This window comes from Podarcis gaigeae (genome assembly GCF_964106915.1).
Source record: "Podarcis gaigeae genome assembly, chromosome: 9".
Classification (NCBI taxonomy): domain Eukaryota; kingdom Metazoa; phylum Chordata; class Lepidosauria; order Squamata; family Lacertidae; genus Podarcis; species Podarcis gaigeae.
The window spans coordinates 65,459,306-65,485,144 of record NC_139685.1 but is presented as its reverse complement, the minus strand read 5'-3'; the positions used below and the strand labels follow the sequence as shown (position 1 = coordinate 65,485,144).

General features: G+C 45.9%; 1 protein-coding gene and 1 long non-coding RNA gene across 10 annotated transcripts in view; one reads left to right on the top strand and one right to left on the bottom strand.

The window, feature by feature from the left end:
- Positions 1-25,839, top strand: part of LOC310852933 — a 114,236-nt gene that overhangs the window by 1,003 nt on the left and 87,394 nt on the right. The window lies entirely within an intron of this gene.
- MAPK10 (mitogen-activated protein kinase 10) overlaps positions 1-25,839 on the bottom strand; it is a 252,270-nt gene that overhangs the window by 174,301 nt on the left and 52,130 nt on the right. For 6 of the 9 annotated variants that reach the window (XM_083756672.1, XM_083756671.1, XM_083756676.1 and 3 more), the window contains exon 2: positions 4,411-4,624. The exons of the other annotated variants lie outside the window; for them this stretch is intronic. The gene's annotated coding sequence lies outside the window, so the exon portion shown is untranslated. The remainder of the gene's footprint in view (positions 1-4,410; positions 4,625-25,839) is intronic. 9 annotated transcript variants of the gene reach the window in all.

The following is a 25,839-nucleotide window of genomic DNA, read 5'->3' as shown; positions in this document are numbered from 1 at the left end:
CTCCTGTTGCTCGGTCCCTGCTCCTGCCAACCTAGCAGTATGAAAGCACATCAAAGTGCAAGTAGATAAATAGGTACCACTCCAGCGCAAAGGTAAACGGTGTTTCCATGTGCTGCTCTGGTTCGCCAGAAGTGGCTCAGTCATGCTGACCACATGACCTGGAAGCTGTACGCCAGCTCCCTCGGCCAATAAAGGGAGAGGAGCGCCGCAACCCCAGAGTCGGCCACGACTGGACCTAATGGTCAGGGGTCCCTTTACCTTTTTACCTTTACCCTGCTACAGGTTAGCTAGCATCTCCCTGCTACTTCCATCCAAAATGAGCCATACATTAATGTGAAAAATTATGGCTTCCGCTTGTGGCTAATGGCAGCTCCTGCTGCTAGCTCTGCCCCTGAGGCTGTTACCATCACTGTTCCAACATTCCAAGGAATCATCTGAGAAGTGGGGGGGGGGGAATGGAGGACAGCAGGCAGGAGAAAAGGCAGACCCAAAAGGGTACTATTACAAGCTCCGGAAAGTATGACTTTGATGCCTGCAGCTTAAACACAGAAGCCCTTATTAATAAGAATTAATAAGAGATTATGGGTCGGGCTTTCACCTCTATACTTGTGTGTCAATTGCAATCAAAAGAATCCTAAGCAAATTATAAGGAAAATATAGACATGAATGGAGCCTTACTTATGCCGCCATCTCATTTTAAGCATTTCAGGCAAAGCAAGAATTAGGGCAAAAGCAGCCCAGACTGTTTGACACACTGATTTGTGCTTGGGGAGGCAAAGCTGCCTTCCTTTTCTTTTTCTAGTTTAAAAGCCACTGAGTCTGCCGGCAATTTCAAGGGCACAGCAGCAGCACTGTGGACACCAGTAGCTTTAAACTGTGTGTGTGGGGGGGGGGGGGAATTAAAAAATAAAACTGCATTTAAAAAGGAAACTCAGTTACCATGGGAAGCCCCCTCCCCAACAATTGCTTTGGGCTCATACAGCGGCCCCCAACACAGAGTTCCTGCTTGTGTCCTTTTTATTAAGAATTCATTGCAATCTTTGCTCAAGGTGGTATTGGGGCAGCTATACATGATTCCATTTTCAGTATTGCAGGGTGCTTTCAGGGTAGAAACACACTTCTAATTGCTGCATGTCCTCTTCAACCAGGCCTTTGGCCTATTAATATTCTAAGCCTTTTAAATGTGTTAGTGGGAGGGGGGTATTGTTTTGTTGTTTTAGCCTTAATTAATGATCCTGCTTTCAATATCGCTTAAGTTTCAGAGTAGAGACACACTGCTTCACTTCCACTTGCTGCACGTCCCCTAACTCTCTGCTGAAACCCTGCAACTTTTCATATGGCAGCAATGCACTAACTTTAGAGAAGCATCACAGAACAACTAATAAATTGGAATGATGTGCGGACAGTCTAGTTTAGATCCACCACTATTATCAAGCCAATAGCATATCATAGAACGCACCTCCAAAAAAACACAAAAAACAACCAGTAACATCGACCTGGAGAGACTCACTGCCACTCCCAGTTATGAAATGGTTGGAGGCGGTTTCCATGCTCGGTAAACACTTCCAATGTCATTCTGCCCGGACACTGAGGTCCAGCGCCGAGGGCCTTCTGGAGGCTCCCTCACTGCGAGAAGCCAAGTTACAGGGAACCAGGCAGAGGGGCCTTCTTGGTAGTGGCACCCGCCCTGTGGAACGCCCTCCCACCAGATGTCAAAGAGAAAAACAACTGCCAGACTTTTAGAAAACATCTGAAGGCAGCCCTGTTTAGGGAAGCTTTTAATGTTAAACTATTGTATTTTAATATTCTATTGGAAGCAGCCCAGAGTGGCTGGGGAAGCCCAGCCAGATGGGTGGGGTATAAATAAATTATTATTATTATTACTATTATTATTATTATTATTATTATTATTATTATTATTATTATTTTCCACACAAAGCAGTGGAGCCAGAAAAGGGGGTGGGCAGGTCTTTAAGCAGCAGAAAGAAGAATGTGCAGGAGACTAGAGCCAGGTATTGACAAAAGTGACTGGTGCAACAAACATGGGAGGAGATAAAGTTCTGCACACTTTTCCTTTCGATGCTACAAGATCTCCACTTCCTAGCTTTATATGTGACGCCAGTTCTTGGGAGCAGGGGATTGGGGCAAGATGCCCTCCTTGGACCCCCCCTCACTGAGTGAGCTCACCTTATCATACCTGGCAGCAAATACCTGGTGCAACAAACATGGGAGGAGATAAAGTTCTGCACACTTTTCCTTTCGATGCTACAAGATCTCCACTTCCTAGCTTTATATGTGACGCCAGTTCTTGGGAGCAGGGGATTGGGGCAAGATGCCCTCCTTGGACCCCCCCTCACTGAGTGAGCTCACCTTATCATACCTGGCAGCAAATACCTTTTTGTTTGTGACCCAATCCACCCTGAACAACATGGCAAGCTGGGTACAGGTGGCTGCACCAGTTATTTCCTCTTAATTCTGGTTAAATGCTCAGGGAAGTCAGGTAAGAAAGGAGATGGGCAGCCTGAGGGGCTCTAGGGACTGCAAATGGACCATCCTACAAAAGATGGGCCTCTTCTTTGGTCTCCAAGTCCTGCATCCAGTCTGGTCCTCAGGTCAACAGCTGGCTGGCTTCACTGTGTACCAAGAACCTTAGAAACTGCTGAAAGCTTGATGCTATGAGGCCAATACAAGCCTCAGCTTCCATATCTGCATACAGTCAATCCACCTCTTTAATTCTTTTTCCCTGGGCAGGCTCTACCTTACAAGTCGAGTACAATGCCTGGGATGGAGCAGCCTGTTAGGCAATTTTCTTTCTGTGCATTAAGGAAATATTGATTGATTGAACAAGCAGGAATAAATCAAGCTAGCCAGGAATTCTGGCTAGGATCAGGGGATGGAAACTGCTTTGTTTGCAACTGCTTTGTACTCCCAAACCCTTGCAGCACTCAGCACCCTAAATTACTGGAGTTCTTTGCAAGAACTAAAAGGAATTTTGCTTTACCCATGCTAGATAAAGCTACTTCTTGAATTATTTCTGTTGTTATTGGAACAGGCCATTTGAGCTTCAGATGCTTGAAAGCAGAAAGACACAAATTAATAATATAAAAGGGACGCAGGTGGCGCTGTGGGTTAAAGCCTCAGCGCCTAGGACTTGCCGATCGAAAGGTCGGTGGTTCAAATCCCTGCGGCAGGGTGCGCTCCCGCTGCTCGGTCCCAGCGCCTGCCAACCTAGCAGTTCGAAAGCACCTCCGGGTGCAAGTAGATAAATAGGGACCGCTTACCAGTGGGAAGGTAAACGGCGTTTCCGTGTGCGGCTCTGGCTCGCCAGAGCAGCGATGTCACGCTGGCCACGTGACCCGGAAGTGTCTCCGGACAGCGCTGGCCCCTGGCCTCTTGAGTGAGATGGGCGCACAACCCCAGAGTCTGTCAAGACTGGCCCGTACGGGCAGGGGTACCTTTACCTTTACCTTTTTAATAATATAAAAAGCTGTGCCACAGGTTCAACTAGCATAGTGCTATCTACACTGACAGGCAGAAGTTCTCCAGGTTTGGGGGCAGAGGCATAGCTGTCAACCGTCCCTTATTTGGCAGGAAAGTCCCTTATCCCAGCGCTGTGTCCCGCTGCTGTCCCTTATTGATGATGTCCCTTAAATTTCCTAGGTTTCAAAGGAAGCAGCTCCTCTCCCTCCCTCCCAGCCAGTCTAAGAACGACTGGGGGGGTGGAGCTTGCATGCCTTGTGCCGATCAAATCAGCCACGTTGTCTGGGGACTCGCCTTTGCTCAGCGCTCCCCAGCGGAGACCTGACGGTGGTTTTCCTTGCTGCAACCCCTTTGCCGGGTTGCTGCGCTGTGGGAACCACCGCTTGAGGCTTCATTTGGCTGCTGGCTGGGCTTTCTGCTTTTGGCTTGGAGGGGCTCAGAAGTTGCTTGGGAAATCCCTTATTTTGGCTGCTGGTCCCTTATTTTCGAGGCTGCTGGTCCCTTATTTTCAAATCTGTAAGTTGACAGCTATGGGCAGAGGACTTTTTCAACTTTACCTGCAGAGGCTGGAGACTGAACCTGAGATCTTCTGCAGGGAAAGTATGTACTGAATCTGCCACTCGGCCAGCCCGTATCCTTCTCTAGCCTCAACCTACCATTTAGAAATGCAACCATCTTTGTTACCATGAAACCGCTGGCTGTAGGACAGGGCGTGGGAACATATTGAAAGCACACAGTGCTAAGGGCTGGCTTGGAGAGTGGGAGGAACAAGCTGGCATATGGAAAAGAAGGGCAGCAGAAGCAGAATATGAGCAAGCCAAGAATTAAGTGCTTGGAATTAAGAAGCAGAGGAAGGCAAGAGGCGTCAATACCGAGGCAGAGACCACAGGGCCAAGCGCCACCTAAATTCCTACGGCAAAAGAGACATACCTTAGTGTCTAAAGGCAGGAAAGGGAGATGGAGACCTTTAAAATGCTGGTGCTTGGCCACCTATGGATGGGAAGACTTGAAGCTCTGCAGCTGAACGCCAACTCCTCCTGCTGCCGCTCTCCCTCCTTAGGTGCTCTTGTCTGCAAAGTCTCCGCTTCATCTGGAGCTCAGAGAAAAGGCAATGCAGGGAGGGCTTGAATCCCCAGTTTCACACCTGCCAAACATTTGAGAAACCAAGAGAGGTTGATTTAAGCTCTTCCACCTGGCGACTGCTGAAATTAAAAGCTCTCCTCCCCCACCCCCACCCCCCAAAAAACCACACACACAATTCTTCTACTTATTGCTATGCGCTATTACTTATATTGGTGGGAGGCGGGTGGTGCTGTGGGTTAAACCACAGAGCCTAGGACTTGCCAATCAGAAGGTCGGCAGTTCGAATCCCCGTGACGGGGTGAGCTCCCATTGCTTGGTCCCTGCTCCTGCCAACCTTAGCAGTTCGAAAGCACATCAAATTCAAGGAGGTAAATAGGTACCGCTCCAGCGGGAAGGTAAACGGTGTTTCCATGCGCTACTCTGGTTTGCCAGAAGTGGCTTAGTCATTGTGGCCACATGACCCTTTTTTTTAAGGGAAATTCCCTTATTCCGAATAGGATTCCTTGCAAGAAAAGGGAAAAGTTGACAGCTATGAAGGGTGGGTCTTCACATCCCCCTCCCATGCCTGCTCAATCTCATTGATATTATTAGCTCCAACTGATATAATTTCCTTTTTAAAATAAAAATAAAAAAATGCCCTGCTCATTAGATTCAGGTGCATTTATTTTCACATCCAATTTGGCCCTTGGTTTTGCATCAAAATATATCATTAGAACGCAAAATGCATCAGCCATCTACTTTCTCTGGTTTTCTTTGCAAAATCTTAACAACATCAATGGACAGCCTCCCCTGACTCTACATTACACAGACTTCCTTTCGGCTATGGCAAATCTAATTAAATTCATTCCATATACTGCCCATAATTGAATTGGATGCAGGCCGAAAATGTACTGTACTGAGAGCATAGCGAACAGGTTAAAAACACTCCAAAAATGCACAGGCCTTGCTGACAAGATGCAATACTCTGAGGCTATCCTAAAAGAAAATTACGGAGAGGGTGGCAGGTCTCTGATTTCAACAGCCTACTTCCTAGTATATATATATAAGTGGTGAACAATTGAAAAATGGTGGCTGTCAGCAATCATGAAGAAGAGAAGAGAAGAGGAAGAGGAGGAGGAGTTTGGATTTGATATCCCGCCTTTCACTCCTTTTAAGGAGTCTCAAAGCAGCTAACAATCTCCTTTCCCTTCCTCCCCCACAACAAACACTCTGAGAGGTGAGTGGGGCTGAGAGACTTCAGAGAAGCGTGACTGGCCCAAGGTCATGCAGCAGCTGCATGTGGAGGAGCGGGGAAGCGAACCTGCTTCACCAGATTACGTGACTCTTAACCACTACACCACACTGGTTCTCAATGATGATGAAGAGCTCCATTGATGGCGAAGGCCAGTGGAGGGACATCTTCACCCGCAGCCAGACCCTCTGTTGCAAGGCAGATCAGGGGTATGGATTGGTCTGTAGGTTAAATAAGAATATTTGCATATCTTCTCCTGTATTTTCACCATCTATTTTTCTCCGGGTGTTTTGTTTTTAAGTTGGGGAGGAGCTCGCTGACACAGATAGTTTGGATGTATAACAGACCCTCCAAGTGTCCCTGTTTTCTAGGGGTGTCCCTAATTTAGAGAAGCCATCCCGGTTTCTGATTTGATCCCAGAATGTCCCACTTCTCCTTAGGACGTCCCTATTTACTTTTACTTTTACTTTTTTAATTAAATCTTTATTGGTTTAAAATACAAACATACAAGCATACAACGAAGGTAAATATTTCAGATTTAAATATAAAAAAGAAAAGAAAGGGGGGAAATAAATTTTTCGAAACAAAGACAAAAAAAGATATAAAGGAAAAAAGACAAAGATTTATACAACATTATATCAATCAAATAAAAAAAGTTAATTAACTATTCCTTAATTATTTTCATTGGGGAAATATTGGAGGGTATGGAGTTATCCAACCTCCAAGGCATCTGAAGGCAATTCTGTATAGGGAAGTTTTTTAAACAGTTTAATGTTTTATTATGGGGGGCGGTTGGAAGTTGCCCAGAATGGTTGGGGCAACCCAGCAAGATGTGTGGGGTATAAATAGTAAAATTATCATTATGGAATGGGACGTCCCTATTTTCTTCGGAGAAATGTCAGAGGGTATAGTATAAAGCTTCCAAGGTGTAGTTGGGGGAAAACAATGTTTATGGGATGAGGAGAAGCGTAATAAGGAAGAGCAAGGGGATGTTTCCTGATGCGAGAAAACTCATCACAGAACACTAGAATCTGCATATAGATCTATAGTTTTATGGGTCTTCCCCCATAGAGTGTTAAGTTCACCAGTCAACAGAGCTGCCCCTACTATTAGGCAGAGTGAAGAAGCTACCTCAGGTGGCAGGTGTTAGGTATCAGGAAATAACAGCAAGCTGTTTGGGGGGCAGAGTGCATGCAGCTCACGGCCTGCCTTGCACTCCCTATTCTAGCTTTCTGTCCTCAGGTAAGATGGAGGACAATGTCTCATCACCAGCGCTGAAAGTAAGACTCAAGAGTCAACCTGGCTGGCTTCTCTGGGAGGTATGGATTGGGAGCCATCTTGTCCTCTGTCTCAAGAAGCAACATGAGTTGAGCTAATCTTGCGAGTAGACAAAATTTAAGTCTCGTGGATTTAAATGAGATTTAATGCTGCTTCAGATATTATGAATTCCCTCCACAGAAAGCACTTCCATGCAGGGAATTAAAACATCAGCCATGCCGACTGTAAATGTGATAATTACAAACACATCTATTTTTCTGTGTGGATACCTGCTGGGAAACCTTGACAATCTGTGGTTTCTCTGTGTCTTTATAGCAAAACTGCCTCTTCACACTTTTTCTGTTTGTTCTGGATTGTTTTCCATATTAAAAATTCATGTTTCAGGTGATTCTTCAGCACAACTCACTTCCTGGGCTTTCTACTACTACTACTACTACTACTACTTGGCATATCCAAGCTAAATATTTAAACCACGTTTAAGAACTATTCCCTTTCCCAGGGAATACTAGGAATCATCATTTGTGGAGGCTATGAACCTCGAATGAAGAATTCTTAGTACCTTATGAACTACAGTTCCCAGAATTCTTTGGGGCAGGGTGGAGAACCTCAAGCCCCTCTCTCTGTCCCTCAAGACTCACTGCACCTCTTTTTCTCCAGACCATGCCCTTTCCTGACCAAGCTTTCTGCCCTCCTTGAGAACTTTTGCCTGGTTGGGATGTATCAATGAATAGTGATACTGCCTTTTGCATTGCCTGGATAGAAAGATGAGTAGATAGATAGAAACATCTAATTTTTGCATGGCTGGAATGTACCCCACCATTCAAAGTGGAACAGCTGTCTAGGCTAGAAAGTTCAAACTCAGCAAAATTCCAAAGGGTAAAGCCTGAATTGCTGGACAGAATGGAGATCATTCAGGTTACAGCATATGCACATTTGCCTCTGGCTCCATCCACTACTGGTGTGAGGCCCCCCAAAAGGTTGCCTGTGATGTAATGTGGACCCCGAGTGGAAAATGGTTCCCCACCCATGCTGTAGGAAAAGCCACAAGAGGTAAAGGTAAAGGGACCCTTGACCATTAGGTCCAGTTGTGACCGACTCTGGGGTTGTGGTGCTCATCTCACTTTATTGGCTGAGACAGCCGGCGTACAGCTTCCGGGTCACGTGGCCAGCATGACTAGCTTGGTTCGCTTCTGGTGAAACAGAGCAGCGCACAGAAACACCATTTACCTTCCCGTCGGAGCGATACCTATTTATCTACTTGCACTTTGATGTGCTTTTGAACTGCTATGTTGGCAGGAGCAGGGACCGAGCAACAGGAGCTCACCCCATCACAGGGATTCGAATCGCCGACCTTCTGATTGGCAAGTCCTAGGCTCTGTGGTTTAACCCACAGTGCCACCTATAAATCTGATATATATTGATAATGTAGACCAGGCCTCCGCAAGCAGAACTTGTGATCTTTTATCATCAACTCTTTTTTTATCATCCACATTTCCTTTTCCAAAGCTTCCTGCAAATTTGTTTACATCAGAGAGTTGTTCTGCTTAGTGTAATGTAACTGTGCACCAAATGTTTTCTGTACAAAATTGATCCAGCTGATTACAGGAAAAACCAAATGGAAAGACTTATTGCCTATTTTTTCCCTTGCAGATAAAAATAGTATGGAAGCAAAACTGCATGAAATAGTGCCAATTAACTCATTCTCTACAACACACACACACACACACACGAATCTCAGACCTTTTTTCAACCAGAGATAACTGCTCGGAAATTTGTCTGCAGTGCTCCTCAATGTTAAAACAAAGAGAGAACATTCATCAGCTTTGCTCTACATTTCTCTGACATTCTCACGGTGCAATTCTTGGCAGTAAACTACTGATGCTTATTTATTTATGGCTTACTTATTGGGGAAAGGCTGTAGCTCATTGGTAGAGCATCTGTTTTGGATGCAGAAGGTCCTAGGTTCAATCCCCGGAAACTCCAGGTAGGGCTCAGAGAGACTCCTCCCCTGAAATCCTGATTTTCAGCCAGTAAAGACGATACTGAGCTAGACCGTCTCACTCAGTACCTGCAGCTTCCTATGTTCCTATGACAGGAGTAGGAATGAGGAGGTAGGTGATGCCTGGGGACATTTAAAGGGATCAGCAGCAACCATTGATGCTCCTTGGCACCGTAAAGTAAGGCCTGCCAGTTCCCAGCTTAGCTGCTGCCACACTGGGGGCGACCTAATTCAAATCCCTATTCCCTCTCTAGCAGTGCCATCGCCTCCTCCCACAGCAATTTCGACATCCGATTCAAGGGCAGACAACTGACGAGTCCCAAAGCGAGACGCATCCAGCATTCATCGCCTTGAGGGACGTTCATTCAGACAGGCGGGTGCTCCAATAACGCAGCACAAAGGCACGGAGTACAAAAAAAACCCTCACAATGAAGTCCTTTAGGCCGAGAAACTCCAATGGAATTCAAGCTGGGGACACAGGGAGGCAAGGAAAGAAAATAATTTCTGTGTATTACGCCAGGAGAGGAGGGAAGACAACTTCCTCGAAATAGGAAGCTCAGCAGCTGTTTGCCCTGATTTGAACATGACCTGCCTTTAACCATTTCTTGTGGGGAAAGGGGGTGGGCATGGTCTGTTTTTAACGACAAACAACATTTAAAGAAAGATAGACAGCATCTTAAAAAGTAGAGACATCACCTTGCCAACAAAGGTCCGTATAGTAAAAGCTATGGTTTTCCCAGTAGTGATGGATGGAAGTGAAAGCTGGACCATAAAGAAGGCTGATTGCCGAATATAATAATAATAATAATAATAATAATTTATTATTTATACCCCGCCCATTTGGCTGAGTTTCCCCAGCCACTCTGGGCGGCTCCCAATCAGTGTTAAAAACAGTACAGCATTACATATTAAAAACTTCCCTGAACAGGGCTGCCTTAAGATGTCTTCTGAATGTCAGGTAATTCTTTATCTCTTTGACATCTGATGGGAGGGCATTCCACAGGGCGGGCGCCACTATCGAGAAGGCCCTCTGTCTGGTTCCCTGTAGCCTCACTTCTCGCAATGAGGGAACCGCCAGAAGGCCCTCGGCGCTGGATCTCAGTGTCCGGGCTGAACGATGGGGGTGGAGACGCTCCTTCAGGTATACAGGACCGAGGCCGTTTAGGGCTTTAAAGGTCAGCACCAACACTTTGAATCGTGCTCGGAAACGTACTGGGAGCCAATGCAGATCTCTCAGAACCGGTGTTATGTGGTCCCGGCGGCCACTCCCAGTCACCAGTCTAGCTGCCGCATTCTGGATTAATTGCAGTTTCCGGGTCACCTTCAAAGGTAGCCCCACGTAGAGCGCGTTGCAGTAGTCCAAGCGTGAGATAACTAGAGCATGCACCACTCTGGCGAGACAGTCCGCGGGGAGGTAGGGTCTTAGCCTGCGTACCAGGTGGAGCTGGTAGACAGCTGCCCTGGACACAGAGTTAACCTGCGCCTCCATGGACAGCTGTGAGTCCAAAATGACTCCCAGGCTGCGCACCTGGTCCTTCAGGGGCACAGTTACCCCATTCAGGACCAGGGAATCCTCCACACCTGCCCGCCTCGTGTCCCCCAAAAACAGTACTTCTGTCTTGTCAGGATTCAACCTCAATCTGTTAGCCGCCATCCAACCTCCAACCGCCTCCAGGCACTCACACAGGACCTTCACCGCCTTCACTGGCTCTGATTTAAAGGAGAGGTAGAGCTGGGTGTCATCTGCATACTGATGAACACCCAGTCCAAACCCCCTGATGATCTCTCCCAGCGGCTTCATATAGATATTAAAAAGCATGGGGGAGAGGACAGAACCCTGAGGCACCCCACAAGTGGGAGCCCAGGGGTCTGAACACTCACTCCCCACCACCACTTTCTGGACACGGCCCAGGAGGAAGGAGCGGAACCACTGTATGACAGTGCCCCCAGCTCCCAGCCCCTCTAGACGGTCCAGAAGGATGTTATGGTCGATGGTGTCAAAGGCCGCTGAGAGATCCAGCAGAACTAGGAAACAGCTCTCACCTTTGTCCCTAGCCCGCCGGAGATCATCAACCAGCGCGACCAAGGCAGTTTGGTGTTTTTGAATTATGGTGCTGGAGGAGACTCTTGAGAGTCCCATGGACTGCAAGAAGATCAAACATGTCAATTCTTAAGGAAATCAGCCCTGAGTGCTCACTGGAAGGACAGATCCTGAAGCTGAGGCTCCAATACTTTGGCCACCTCATGAGAAGAGAAGACTCCCTGGAAATGTTGGGAAAGATGGAGGCCACAAGGAGAAGGGGACGACAGAGGATGAGATGGTTGGACAGTGTTCTCGAAGCTACCAGCATGAGTTTGACTAAACTGCGGGAGGCAGTGGAAGACAGGAGTGTCTGGCGTGCTCTGGTCCATGGAGTCACGAAGAGTCGGACACGACTAAACGACTAAACAACAACAACAACAACAAATTATTTGCAGAGGATAGTGCAGCCTTGCGCAAGTGGCTTTTCCACTGCGTGGAAGCTCAAACATAATGCCTAAATTAATAGTTCGGGAAGCGTCGGGAAAATAAACTGTGGCATGAATGCAGCCTTAGATGGATTGGAAACATCCATGGATGGTGGAAAACAGGTCTTTAGCTAAATAGAACCTCGAACTTTAAAGGCAGGATGCCTTATGAGTATGAATTGCTTTGTGGCAAGCAACAAGAAATGATGTTTTGGGCTTCCTTCAGTAGCATCTGTAAAAAACAACAACAGGATGATGGTCAAGAAAGACCTTTGGTCTGATCTAGCGGGTCTTTCTGATGCTCTTGAACTGCTGTTAGGCTGCCACACACGTCTGGTGGGTTGTGATCAACTTGCTGCAATTCAGCTTCTGAAAACCTAGCTTGATAATAGTGCATGTTCAGCAAAAATATAGAAAAGACACTTAGTCTTGAGGTGTGGCGAAAAACCAGAAACCAGGGTTTGCCTCTGCAGGCAAAGCGACAGGGTTCTGAGGCCAAACTACACATTACATCATTAAAGTGTTCTCTTTTTTTTAATAACGTAATGTGCTGCTTGGCCTGAGAATCCAGACGCTTCACCTGCAAAGTGCAAAGAGAAAAACAGCCCTGGAGCCTTGTTCCGAAAGGTGCTCCCAATCTGGATGGGGGGGGGTGAGCACCTACATAGGGGCCCTTCTTCAGATGTCCACATGGATGAGAGTCTAATAGCAAATTCCTATGCTTGTTTGCTGACGTGTTCTCTGGTCATCGGAGAAATATTGGAGGGTATGGCCCAGCATCAAGGTCAGAGGGAGTACAATCACTGTGAAGCTTTCACCACAATTGGATTTCCATTGGAGACTCTTTGGGTCCTGGCCTGGGGCTGGTCCAGACATCTGCTTGTCCGATGCCTATAAAGCATGGGTCCCAGTGGTTTTCTGCTTCTTCCTTCCTTTCTAAGCACAAGTCCAAATGGTCTTGTCTTTGCACCACCACTTCCCCCCTGAAAACCTGCTCTTTAGTGCTGAATCGGAGCAAATGTCAATCTGGAGAAAACCCAATTGATGTTTGCTTCAATAATAATAATAATAATAATAATAATAATAATAATAATAATAATAATTAATTTATACCCTGCCCATCTGGCTGGGTTTTCCCAGCCACTCTGGGCGGCTCTCAACGGAATATTAAGAACATGATAAAAGATCATACATTAAAAACTTCCCTAAAGAGGGCTGCTTTCAGATGTCTTCTAAAAGTCAGACAGTTATTTATTTCCTTAACATCTGATTGGAGGGTGTTCCACAGGGTGGGCACCACTGCCGAGAACGCCCTGTGCCTGGTTCCCTGCAACCTCACTTCTTGCAACAAAATAAAAAAATTCCTTCCAGTAGCACCTTAGAGACCAACTAAGTTTGTTATCGGTGTGAGCTTTCTTGCAGTGAGGGAACCGCCAGAAGGCCGTTGGAGCTGGACTTCAGTGTCCAGGCTGAACGATGGGGGTGGAGACGCTCCTTTAGGTATACTGGACCAAGGCCATTTAGGGCTTTAAACACTTCGGAAACATACTGGGAGCCAATGTGGGTCTTTCAGGACCAGAGTTATATGGTCTCGGCAGCCACTCCCAGTCACCAATCTAGCTGCCACATTCTAGATTAGTTGCAATTTCTGGGTCACCTTCAAAGCTAGCCCCACATACAGCGCATTGCAGTAGTCTAAGCGAGTGATAACCAGAGCATGCACCACTCTGGAGAGACAGTCTGCGAACAGGTAGGGTCTCAGCCTGCGTACCAGATGGAGCTGGTAAACAGCTGCCTTGGACACAGAATTGACCTGCACCTCTATGGACAGCTGTGAGGCCAAAATTTCCCCAGGGGAAAGCTGGGCAAGCAGATGTGTGGACGATCCCTTGGTCCTCAGCCCTGTTGCCTAGTATCAACTTCAGAGACCTAATTTGCTCTTCCTCCAGGCTTGCACTCTTGTTCTGACGTACTCTTCGTTCCCATGGCTTCTGAAGGTGGCTCACCTCAGACTGCAGCCAATGGACCAACCCTGACAAGGTCAGGAGAGCGACCGTGGTCACCCATCCCCTCAACGGGTTCATTGTTCATACAGGAAAAGGGCCTTAGATATCTTGCTGCGTTTAAGCCCGCAGTTTGCGTGTAATGCGATCACGACATTTACTGCCTTGTGAGACCGGCTGAAGGTCAAATCAATGGTGGACACAGTCCCCTTCTTCTGCTCCGAGATCTTTCAATACTTAAACGAAAATGAAAACAAAAGCTCCTGAGCTTTTGCTGCAGTGAAGAGCCATTCATTATTTCTTGGGAGACTCCTTTCATGTTGGGAACATCATTAATGACAAGAAATTGGATTTACAGAAGCAAACAAAGAAGCAGTCGATGGTTTTGTTTTGGGGGGGTGGGCTTGGTTTTCTCCTACATGAAACAGCCTCACAAAAACCAAACAAACAGAAAACTCGGCACAAAACCCCCAAGAGAAGGAAGAAGCAAGAGCCTAAAAATAGATTCAATAATACAATAAGTGGGTAATAAAAGCATAACAATGCACTCGAGATAAGGTTCGGCTTCTGTTTCTGTTATGCCACCTACAGTCATATCTTACAACGTCTCCCAATTTATTTGCTGTTATTGCTCATTCAAAACAGAAAACAGGGAGGAAAATAGAACACAGATATTGTGGGGGAACTGAACAATAGCATGAATTATGGTTGTGCATCTAGGGGGCTTCATTTCCGCATCTCACTTACACTTACTAGAGTAAATCAGATTTAACAGTAAAGTTGCTGCGGCCGACGATTTCTGGAACAGAGGAGTGCTAGGTGACCACCTGGAGAACATGCATATAATTTTAAGTCTCCCGATGTGAATGAAGAGGCAGACACAGCTTCTCCTGACTGTTTCAGGCACCCACCCCCGGACTGTAATTCCCACCCTTGCTGTGCCTGCTGGTCAGAACATCTGGAGCCCTGCCCATTATTGAAAGAGAAGAAAGGGCTGGCAACTGGAGGAGGACGCAAGAAGAGCCGCAGCTCTCTCTTCTTGGGGGAATCCAACAAAACTGATTGGCAGGAGACTTTGACAGATAAAAGGAAGTACTTCACACAATGCACCATCCATTTATGAAACTCAGCTCCACAAGGCAGTTGTCTTCAACCTTGAGTCCTCAGATGTTGTTAGACTACAACTCCCATCATCCATGTCCACTGGCTAAGCTGGTTGGGGATGATGGGAGTTGTAATCCACAAACTTATGGGGACCCAAGCAGGGGCGTATGAAGGGAGATGGGGGGCAGTCCGCCCCGGGCACCACTCTGGAGGGGGGGACAAAATGGCCCACTGCCTCCCCCCAGCTGTAGAGTGACCGAGAGCACGCACGCAGTTAGTATGGGTGCCACATGTGTGGCGTTTGTATGGGCTGCCGCTCGCACAGGCTATCCATACGGTCTGCCTCTTGCATGGCAACCGTATGGGCTGCCACATGTGTGCAGTCTGTACAGCTGCAGCGTGTATAGATGTTGCGCATGCGTTGACGGACAGTGCGTGCCATCCCAGGTGCCGGAGAGGGTTCTTCCACCACTGGACCCAAGGCTTTAACCCACAGCGCCACCTGCGTCCCTAAAGTTTTTAAAGGGGGATTAATCAAATTCAGTAGCCACCAATCATTGCTATATGCTAATTCCAGAATGAAAATATTATACGGTTTAATAAAATTAAAATCTCTGACCATAAAAACAATAATAACACAATAACGCTCAACAAAATTTCCTTAAAATGAGATGAAAACACTCAGGAGTGCACAAAATTAAAAATTAAGAGTCAGAGCTTGCCCAACTTGCAAAAGAAGATTTGCATAAAATTAGCACACGATTTGTGTCATGTGCAGATTTTTGCTCTCTTTTGCAGGTGGATTGGAGAACCCCAAATGAAATCAGTTCCAACAAAGTAGTAATAAGATATCTTATATGGTCAGGTAAAGCTTTTCCAATAGCTTTCCAGTGTCAAAAAGGCTTAACCTGTTTAATTTCTGCCTGATACACTGCTGTTAAAGGCACAAGAACCCTGCTTTCTACCAGGGCCAGTCCTAAACTATGCAAACATCTGAAGCTTCATTGAGTTGTAAACCAGTTGTGTCACTGTAGGTCTTTCATCAACTGATCTTAGGCTAGCAGTGCTACAGTCAGTGCAAGACCAAGTGTGATATTTCAAGTGGAGGGAGTCCAAAGAGATTTCAAATTTGCAGCGATCCTGTTCAGATGCTGGATAAAGTCAAGATGCAAGTTGTTAATGGCACACAGTGCCATCAATCAGTGCCTTTTCCCTATTCTGAGCAAACAGGATTTGAGAATTTGGCATTAATATATCCATTTATGTGTTTATACCACCAGCAACAACCCATCCCCAAGAACTCCACTATCGAATCATCCATTACCACATATTCCTGCTGCAATCAACTCAACCAGGCCTGTGCACTTCTCTAGAAAATATCAACACACCAAGAGACAGGATATCCTGTCCAGGATTCCAAAGACTAGAAATTGAGGCAGAGGAGGAGGAGGAGGAGGAGTTTGGATTTGATATCCTGCTTTATCACTACCTTAAGGAGTCTCAAAGCGGCTAACAATTTCATTTTCCCTTCCTCCCCCACAACAAACACTCTGTGAGGTGAGTGTGGCTGAGAGACTTCAGAGAAGTGTGACTAGCCCAAGGTCACCCAGCAGCTGCACGTGGAGGAGCGGGGAAGCGAACCCAGTTCACCAGATTACAAGTCTACCGCTCTTAACCACTACACCACACTGGAACAAAAAGTGCACTAAAGGGGAGGAGAAAACATGCAGTCTTTAGAACTCCATGGATCCTTATGTATAGCCTGTTGCCCAAGCAACTCACTTGTGAATCACAGCTCTGACTTCACTGATTGGCGAAAAAACTCAGAAAGGCAAGAGCAGCTTAGCTGGCAAGGAAATTGATTCGAAGGATGCCTGCACATTTTGTTTCATAACTGTCCTTCTAGGAGGGCTAGAGGCTTACATTTTTTTTAATGAAAGCTCAAAAGTCCTGGCCTCTTCTATACATCACTTCTCGGTAGCCTTGCATCCAGCAACAAATAGGAACTGGAGCAGCAATGGTGGCTAGGGGGTCTGGGGGGCCAGCAATGGGCCTCTTGCAGATACGGGGGGCATCAGCAACTGACCTCTGGTGACACTGACCTCTGATGCCAGGTCTGTGGGGAAATCTCAGTACATCTATCCTACCCTCTGCTGCTTAAGGGGGCCTACTGAGTGTCCCTTAGCCCCTGGAGACACTGCTGTGGCAAAACATTGGAGCCTTCTAAATCACATGAAAACATTTGCTTTCGAATTCCCCAAAGGAAGGCCAAACGTTTTCTCAGATGCGATGTAGTTTTAATGGAATTGCTGTTTCGACTGCAAAGTATTTCTCTTGAAATACATCCCACCTAGTAATAGTAATTTATTCAAGGAGGGGTTTATAAAAAACCAAAAACAGTATCGGGGGGAGCAAGAGAATCTCACATACAAATGCACCGTTATCTACACTGCAGCTGAATTTTAGGAGTCGGCAGTTTTTAATGGCGATAATAATACCGATAGGAAATCAGAGAGAGAAAATATTAATGTAGTGTTGCTTCGGTTAATAGGATGCTATTCTAAGTGCTGCTCCGCATTTCGAGGAATGAGTTTGAAACCTTAAGAAAGGAGGGATATGAAATTACCATAGCAATGCATTTGAGAAGGAGGCGAGTTTTTAAAATGGTTAGCCTTGGGAGTCTGTATTTTCTCTGTGCTAATGTATTTATTTATTTTAATATAATGCACCGCTGGGAGAGGATTTCCATGTAATTACCCAGAAATCTCAGTAGAAGGATCACTATGTCACAGCCACGAACCAAAAGTCTGCATTAGCTTGTTTGCTGGCAATTTACCTATTTTTGAATTGCTACTAGTTCGTTAGTGGTTTCAAAATTTCTGGAATGAATCTTGCCCTTGTTCTCACACTAGTTCAATTACCCAAAACTGAGCCCCTGCATCTCCTGCTGTGGATTATCCAGTCGAGGGAGAGACCAAAGGACTGTGGGCTCAGCAATACAAGTTGGAAATGAATGGAAGAAGAATGGTGCAATCCTACATCTCCTTAGAAAATTTAGTTCATTGGGGCTTACTCATTAAATAGCTACAGAGCTGCATCATAATTTGCTGACCTTTAATAAATTACAGGAGTGTCCTACTGCCCTCCGTAACTCATCAGGTGGGGGCAGCAGAGTTTTTGGGTGGGGACATGATACTAAGGGGATACTTGGTTGACCAGCTGAGTGACTGACCCAGTAACCTTCAGGGACCCACAGCCTTATAGGGTAAGTCACAATCCAGTGGATCTTTCTGTTGTCCTACCCCACCTATAATCCATCAACTGCTTAGCCAGCCATTCACATATATTTGTGCAAACGCTGTACAGTGGTATCTCAGGTTAGAGACGCTTCAGGTTACAGACTCCGCTAACCCAGAAATAGTACCTTGGGTTAAGAACTTTGCTTCAGGATGAGAACAGAAATCGTGCTCTGGCGGCGCGGCAGCAGCAGGAGGCCCCATTAGCTAAAGTGGTAGCTCAAGTTAAGAACAGTTTCAGGTTAAGAACAGACCTCCAGAACGAATTAAGTTCTTAACCCGAGGTACCACTGTATTAGTAAGTCTGCATGGAGAGAGTGCTTCTGCTCTGGAAAACAACCTTTGCACTGTGTAAAAATTAAAAACAAAAATCAATGGTGCACTTAACTAGTTCTACAGCATTTTGATTAGACCATTCTTTTCCATTAATTACAAATTAACACATTTCACATTGATATTTAGATTTGGGGGGATCAATTATCAGCCAGGAACTGTCACTCCTGATGAAACATAAAACATATTATGGACATGCAGCTGTTACCAGTTTATCCCAAATACAACCAAGATCAGTATTATTGACACCAAATGAAAATGCACTATTCTTCCTTCAAGTGGAGAATACACTTGGAAGGATCCAGGCTTCAGGGCTGTTTCATGTACTGAAGAAGCATTTCTCCCTGTAGATGGAACCCATATCAATTTGGTAATGTTTGTGGAGAATTGCTACTTGGATTGGGCAAATGACCCAACTTCTTGCCTGCATCCAGACCTCCTTGGAAGGGATACTTCTCATTTCCTTTGCCTGGTCATGAGGGGGCCACCATTTTATCTTCATAATTTGGGGAATGACTGCACATGCCCTAAGAGAAGTGTTTTCCCAAAACGTAGTTTCAACTGGATGGCCTGTTGCAAAATCGCAAGTTAATCCTGTACTTATAAGTGTTTCCCAGCTTCTCGGACTTTCTGTAGCCTGACTCTGAGGATCTTATTTATATTAGTGACAGATCCCTTCCTTCTTCAAAGCCAGCATTTCAGCATGCTCTGGATTAGCCATAGACTAATAGACTGGGCAGGGACGCGGGTGGCGCTGTGGGTTAAACCACAGAGCCTAGGACTTGCTGATCAGAAGGTCGGCGGTTCAAATCCCCGTGACGGGGTGAGCTCCCGTTGCTTGGTCCCAGCTCCTGCCAACCTAGCAGTTCAAAAGCACATCAAAGTGAAAGTAGATAAATAGGTACCACTCCAGCGGGAAGGTAAACGGCGTTTCCATGCACTACTTTGGTTCACCAGAAGCGGCTTAGTCATGCTGGCCACATGACCCGGAAGCTGTACACCAGCTCCCTCGGCCAATAAAGCGAGATGAGTGCTGCAACCCCAGAGTCGGCCACAACTGGACCTAATGGTCAGGGGTCCCTTTACCCTTTACCTAATAGACTGGGGACTATTATAGACTTATAATAGACTGGGGAGGACAGAGGGGATTCTAGAAGGAAGAAGTGGGAGACTGGTTGTTGCTGTCCACTATGATGAACGCTGAACACTACAGCTGTTTTCAGATACCATAGATGATAAATTATGAGAATGAGCCTAGCCTCCCTTCAAACTTGCATGCTTCTGACTTTCATAGATCATAGAATTCGAAGGGACCACGAGGGCTATCTAGTCGAACCCCCTGAAATGCAGGAATCTTTTGCCCAACGTGGGGCTTATACCTACGACCTTGAGATTAAGAGTCTCGTGCTCTACTATCTGAGTGAGAAGCTTGGCTCAGCTGGAACTCTGCACGTGCCCCAAGACTGTGTGTCTATTTTGGCTTAGCGGTGAGCACATTGCTAATTCAAGGACTCAGAGGAAACTCAACCATAGTATTATTTATTCAGGGAAATATTGAATGGTTCCTGCTAAAACATCCAGCCCATTGTGGTAACTATACATGGGAATTCCCCCACAAAAAAGTGGTATGCATAATGGATCATGCAAGTACAAGCCAAATTAGTCTCTGGAACCTCTGCCATATCTAATGCAAGTAAACACCCCTCCTTAACATAAATTATTTGATTCTGGATAGTAATCAAGGGATAGCCTCCAGCAAACACCTTCTCCTGGTAATTGGATTAAGTCGAAATGTGTGTGTCTTAGGAAAAACGTTCTTGCAGAAGACTTAATGATACATTTAAGGCACGGGTGGAGAAGCGTTCAAATTCAGCTTTCCAGATTGCTATCTGCCCTACCCCTTGTAGGCCAACTATGATGGGTTGGTGGTACAATCATGCCCATTGCAGTAACAGCTGTGGCGCACCATTTGCACCAGCAAAGACCCCAAAATAATAGTTCTGTGAACAGATCTGTAAGACCCAGGTTCAAGCATGCCTTTGCGCAGACACAAGCAGATCCCGTAACACCTCCACTCTTGTTCTCTGCCGGGACCACAAGGGGGAAATCGAAAGTTTTCATTCCCAGTTTTGATTCACCACAGTTTGGTGTTACGTCCAAATACTAAACTGTGGTCAATCTTCTTTACTGTTTGTTGAAACGAGCCAGCTTCATGGTTTGAAGTCGGCTTGTCTCAGACAAAACAAAACAAAAGCCACAGTGAAGATTAACCACAATTTGCCAGGTTCAAACAACATGACAACTGGCAGCTGTGGCAGAACAGAAGGGATGTGCATGGGGCACACACACACCCTTCCACGGGGAGCTAGCACATTTCTGCCACAATAAACCATGGTTTATCATAGCAACTGAACACAGTCAGGATATGCTAAGATTATTCTGTATCCTGATTCTTGTTCTTAAGAGGCCTGAGCCCTCAATCTAACACAGACCACACTTCTCAAGAAACACAAGAAAGAAATTGAAGGAAGGGTTGATTCACATATGTGTGTTTAATACTCAACTGATGAGTTTTCACTGGTGACTTTCATGTGCACGTGAACATCACAGATTGAACACTTCTCTCTGAGCAACACATGCATTGGAATGATTTAAAAGGGGGCTGTTTTTTTCTCCCACTGATTTGGGGAATTTTGCTATAACAAGGTTACAAGAACCCTGGTTCTGGGATTTCAATACAGCATGGAGACATCTAGTGGTAATAACTGTAAACACATCTCTGGAGAGTAAAAAATGTATTTCCTTGGTACACTGTGAAGATGAACAAACATAGATCCTGCAAATCAAGTTGAGAAGCCACACTGTTGACAAATATCATCAATGGGATTTGCAACCAATTTGTTGATTACTTGAATAACACTAACAATGCTATTTGTTCATTACTGGAAAAACACTGAATGTCACATCTTCTCTATGCTGAGATTTAAAAAGTGAGATGAAAATTAACTTTTAGGGAGAGACAAAAGCTGAATCGTTCACTTAGTGGAAGTAATTTTTTGGCAATGCATAAGTGGCCATCCTGCAGACATCTTTTTCATTGGACAATCATGTTGATGTTGCTCTGGATTTTCTCTAGGAAGCCACATGTGATATTTGTGCCTGCAAATGCAGGGGGGGCGGTCAACGGGTTTTACACTGCTCCATTTGCAACGAGTACATATCCCATAACTTCTTGCTGAAATCTTGCAACTTTTAATGCCACAAATGTTTTGGTTTACAGTGGTACCTTGGTTGTCGAATGGCTTGGCTCCCGAACAAATCAGCTCCTGAACGCCACAAACCCGGAAGTAAGTGTCCCGGTTTGCTGACGTTTTTTGGAAGCCGAACATCTGACGCGGCTTCCATGGCTTCCACTTGAGTGCAGGAAGCTAATGCAGCCAATCAGAAGCCACGACTTGGTTTTTGAACAGTTCTGGAAGTCAAACAGACTCCCAGAAGGATGAGGTTCAACAACCAAGGTGCTACTGTATTTTTGTCTCGCTCTTGTTATGTTATATATGGCCCCTCTAGACAGCAATGACGCGGTAGCACTGGGGAAGCACCACAGGACTAAAGCAGAATAAATCCACCACCAATATATTATTATTATTGTGCCAAGGACATATTGCAGAATTGTTGTTGGCATCCATCTGTCTTGAGAGACAATGGAGTGCACCTCCGGGGGTGAAGTCAAACTGCTGTGCTAGCAGCACTGAAGTCTCCTTCCCCAGGGCACAAGTCTGGGCAGTGTGTATGGAGATCTTGAGCTGCCCAGGTGACAAGACCCATCTCTCAGCCTTGCTGATGTAGTCCAAAGGAAAGCAGAGCAATACATTTGGCATCTGCTTGGGCGCAGGTGTTGCCAGGGGGAGGTGTACAAGATGCCATCCAACTGTCTTAGGATCCACTCTGGATCTGTGTAAGGTTTACTTCTTAGCCATTTTGTCTCCCACAGATGGGAGGCATGGGAGGTTTAGAATCAGAGTTTTTCTTCTACAAGATGGGCCACCTTCCCAGGTTGACGAGCCTCATCTGTCCCTCACTTCCTTCTGCAACACATGCAAAAACTGCCTTCTTGACCCGTTGTCCACTCAATCCGCCAGCCAGAGCCTATCTTCACATGCAGGGGAAGTCTCTAACTCATCAAAAGTTTGAAATCCGTATTGGAGAATACGCACACAATAATACTCTGGGGGTGTTCTCAATGAGTCTAATGCCTTTGGGTGTGCCGTCCCATCGATATTGCCACTGCTGGAAATAAGATTCAACTGCTGGCACAGTTTGCTTCTGCACAGAGAATGGGGAAGCACCATCTTGACTTTTGCCTCTAGCAGCAAAAAGTTGTGAGCTCAGAATTTGTAGCAACCAGCAATCACATTTAGAGGGAGACTAAAATGGCCCATCCAAGGTTTAGAGATCTAATTCACAAGGCCAAGCCACAGCAGTAGGGAAGGATAGATCAGTATAGTTCTTCCTCCTTGCTGATCACGTTACCGAGAGCCGTTACCTTGTGCATAAACCAATTAATTTTTATGTAAAAATAAATAAATAAAGGCTACTGCATTGCCATCATTGCTCTCCCATGCATGATTTATTACCCACCTACTAGTCTTCCAAGTGGTATCGAACTGCAGCGTTTCACGATGCAGCAATTAATATTCAAGGGAAGGAGCAACAGCTTGCTTGGATCAGGAAATGCATAAGACAGGCGCTTGGCTGCTGGGCGCAGGGTTCGCTACCAATGTCAGCTGGCTCCAAGAGAGCAGACAACGCACCCTTTCTTGTAGCAGTGGAAGCAGAATGGGTGAACCACGGAAAGTGGGCCATGGATTTATTTCCTTCACTCTGAAAGAAACCTTTTGTCTTTCCCCGGGTTGGGTGGTGGGGAAGAAGAAGAAGAAGAAGAAGAAGAAGAAGAAGAAGAAGAAGAGGAGGAGTTTGGATTTGATATCCCGCCTTTCACTCCCTTTAAGGAGTCTCAAAGCGGCTAACATTCTCCTTTCCCTTCCTCCCCCACAACAAACACTCTGTGAGGTGAGTGGGGCTGAGAGACCTCAGAGAAGTGTGACTGGCCCAAGGTCACCCAGCAGCTGCATGTGGAGGAGCAGAGACGCGAACCCGGTTCCCCAGATTACGAGACTACCGCTCTAAACCACTACACCACACTGGCTCTCACACTGGGGAGTTTGCGGGGGACAAGGATCAAAAGCAGGACAGGAAGAGCCACAGCTAAACTGTGGAAATGCCACAGGCAAGATAAGCTGCTCAGAGATGGAGGTGTAAGAATCACAGAGGTTGACGTGGCGACCCGTGGCTTCTGCTCCAGTGGAATGCAGCTGATACGATACGATACAATACCTTTATCATCATTGTCCCATACAGAACAATGAAACTGAAAATCGACATAAGACATTCAAAAACCCCTAAAAACTCCGAAACCCCATTTTAAAATACTATATACTATAGAGACTCCTAATGCTGCATTTAGAACCAGAATTGCATTTGCGTAGAAACTGTTTCTCTCTTTTTTTGCAAACATAATTTTATTGATTTTAAACCATAACAAACAAAAATAAAAATATTTACATCTTGTTGAAACTGTAGAAACTGTTTCTCTTTTTTTTGCAAACATAATTTTATTGATTTTAAACCATAACAAACAAAAATAAAAATATTTACATCTTGTTGAAACTGTAGAAACTGTTTCTCAGGTGGCTAGTCCTGGTCTTGAGCCCCAGAAATAAATCACGTGTAAAGCTAAAGTGGGAGGCATCAATTGGGGCAGCACCATTTTTTACTTTTGTTCAGGACTGAGGTGTTTTGTTTTTTTAAAAAAAAAGGAGAAAGGGAAAAACAGAGGGAAGCTGCGCATTTCATTGCCTCTGGAGAAGAGGAGCAACACAGACATATCCCAGAGCTATTAATTCTTCAAATAAAAGAACTAAGAGTGGCCCATATGATGTAGGCTGGGGCAACATCACAGCCCTTAACCTTAAATGGCTGAGAAAAAGGATTATGAATGGGGTAACTGTGCCCCTGAAGGGACTCACAGCTGTCCATGGAAGCACAGGTCAATTCTGTGTCCAGGGCAGCTGTTCATCAGCTCCATCTGGTACGCAGGCTGACACCCTACCTGCCCGCAAACTGTCTCGCCAGAGTGGTGCATGCTCTAGTTATCTCTCGCTCGGGGCTACTTTTGAAGGTGACCCAGAAACTACAACTAATCCAGAATGCAGCAGCTAGACTGGTGACTGGGAGCGGCCACCGAGACCACATAACACCCGTCTTGAAAGAACTACATTGGCTCCCAGTACATTTCCGTGCACAATTCAAAGTGTTGGTGCTGACTTTTAAAGCCCTAAACGGCCTTGGTCCTGTATACCTGAAGGAGCGTCTCCACCCCCATCGTTCTACCCAGACACTGAGGTCCAGTGCCAAGGGCCTTCTGGCGGTTCCCTCACTGCGAGAAGCCAAGTTACAGGGAACCAGGCAGAGGGCCTTTTCGGTAGTGGCACCCGCCCTGTGGAACGCCCTCCCACCAGATGTCAAAGCGGAAAACAACTACCAGACTTTTAGAAGACATCTGAAGGCAGCCCTGTTTAGGGAAGGTTCTAATGTTTAATAGAATTATTGTATTTTAATATTTTGTTGGAAGCCACCCAGAGTGGTTGGGGAAACCCAGCCAGATGGGTGGGGTATAAATATATTATTATTATTATTATTATTATTATTATTATTATTATTATTATTATTATTATTCCAAGGGGGAACAGATACCCCTACAAAAAAAAAATTCCCACTACCCCATTTGTTCCTCCCAGCTTGCCACTGTAATATTTTGTTTCTTCCCCTTGCAATGGTGTTTAACATCTTTTGCACTCTCAAGCTGATTTCTTTCTGGAATCCTCCCTGGTGATTCCTGAAGTCAAAGGGTAACACAAACAGGTGCATGACAGAAACTGGCCGGGGCTGATACGGATGCCTTGCAGATAATAGTTCTGGCTCCTGGCTTCTAACCCCTCCGACCAGAATTTTAGGAACTTCAGCCTGAGCTACATACACCACCAGCCGGAAGCGTCGTGAGTTCAGGAATCAAGCCATCGAAGAGAACAAATCCCACTCCATTTCCTGTGCTCCAGCTTCAAAGCCTGGTGTGCTCACTCCATCTGCACAGCACATTGCTGGGAGAAGCCATTAAGCTGTCCTGTGTGCTCACTGGACTGTAGCACGGCCTTCCATCAGACTACCCACCTTCCTGCTGTCCGTTCAAGGCTGGCACAACACATTTTGCTGCCTGAGGCTAAGGACAAGATGGCTCCCCGCCCTCCTAAATACAGGATATTACTGGGCTGACAGTTGCATCTGATTTCAGCACTGTTGGCAGGACCTGCCCAGAATATGAGAGCAACAGGCTGGTGCAGGGGGCACAGAGAAAGGCATATGCCACACACAGCTCTGCCCTCCAACACCCCAGTCCTGCCCACT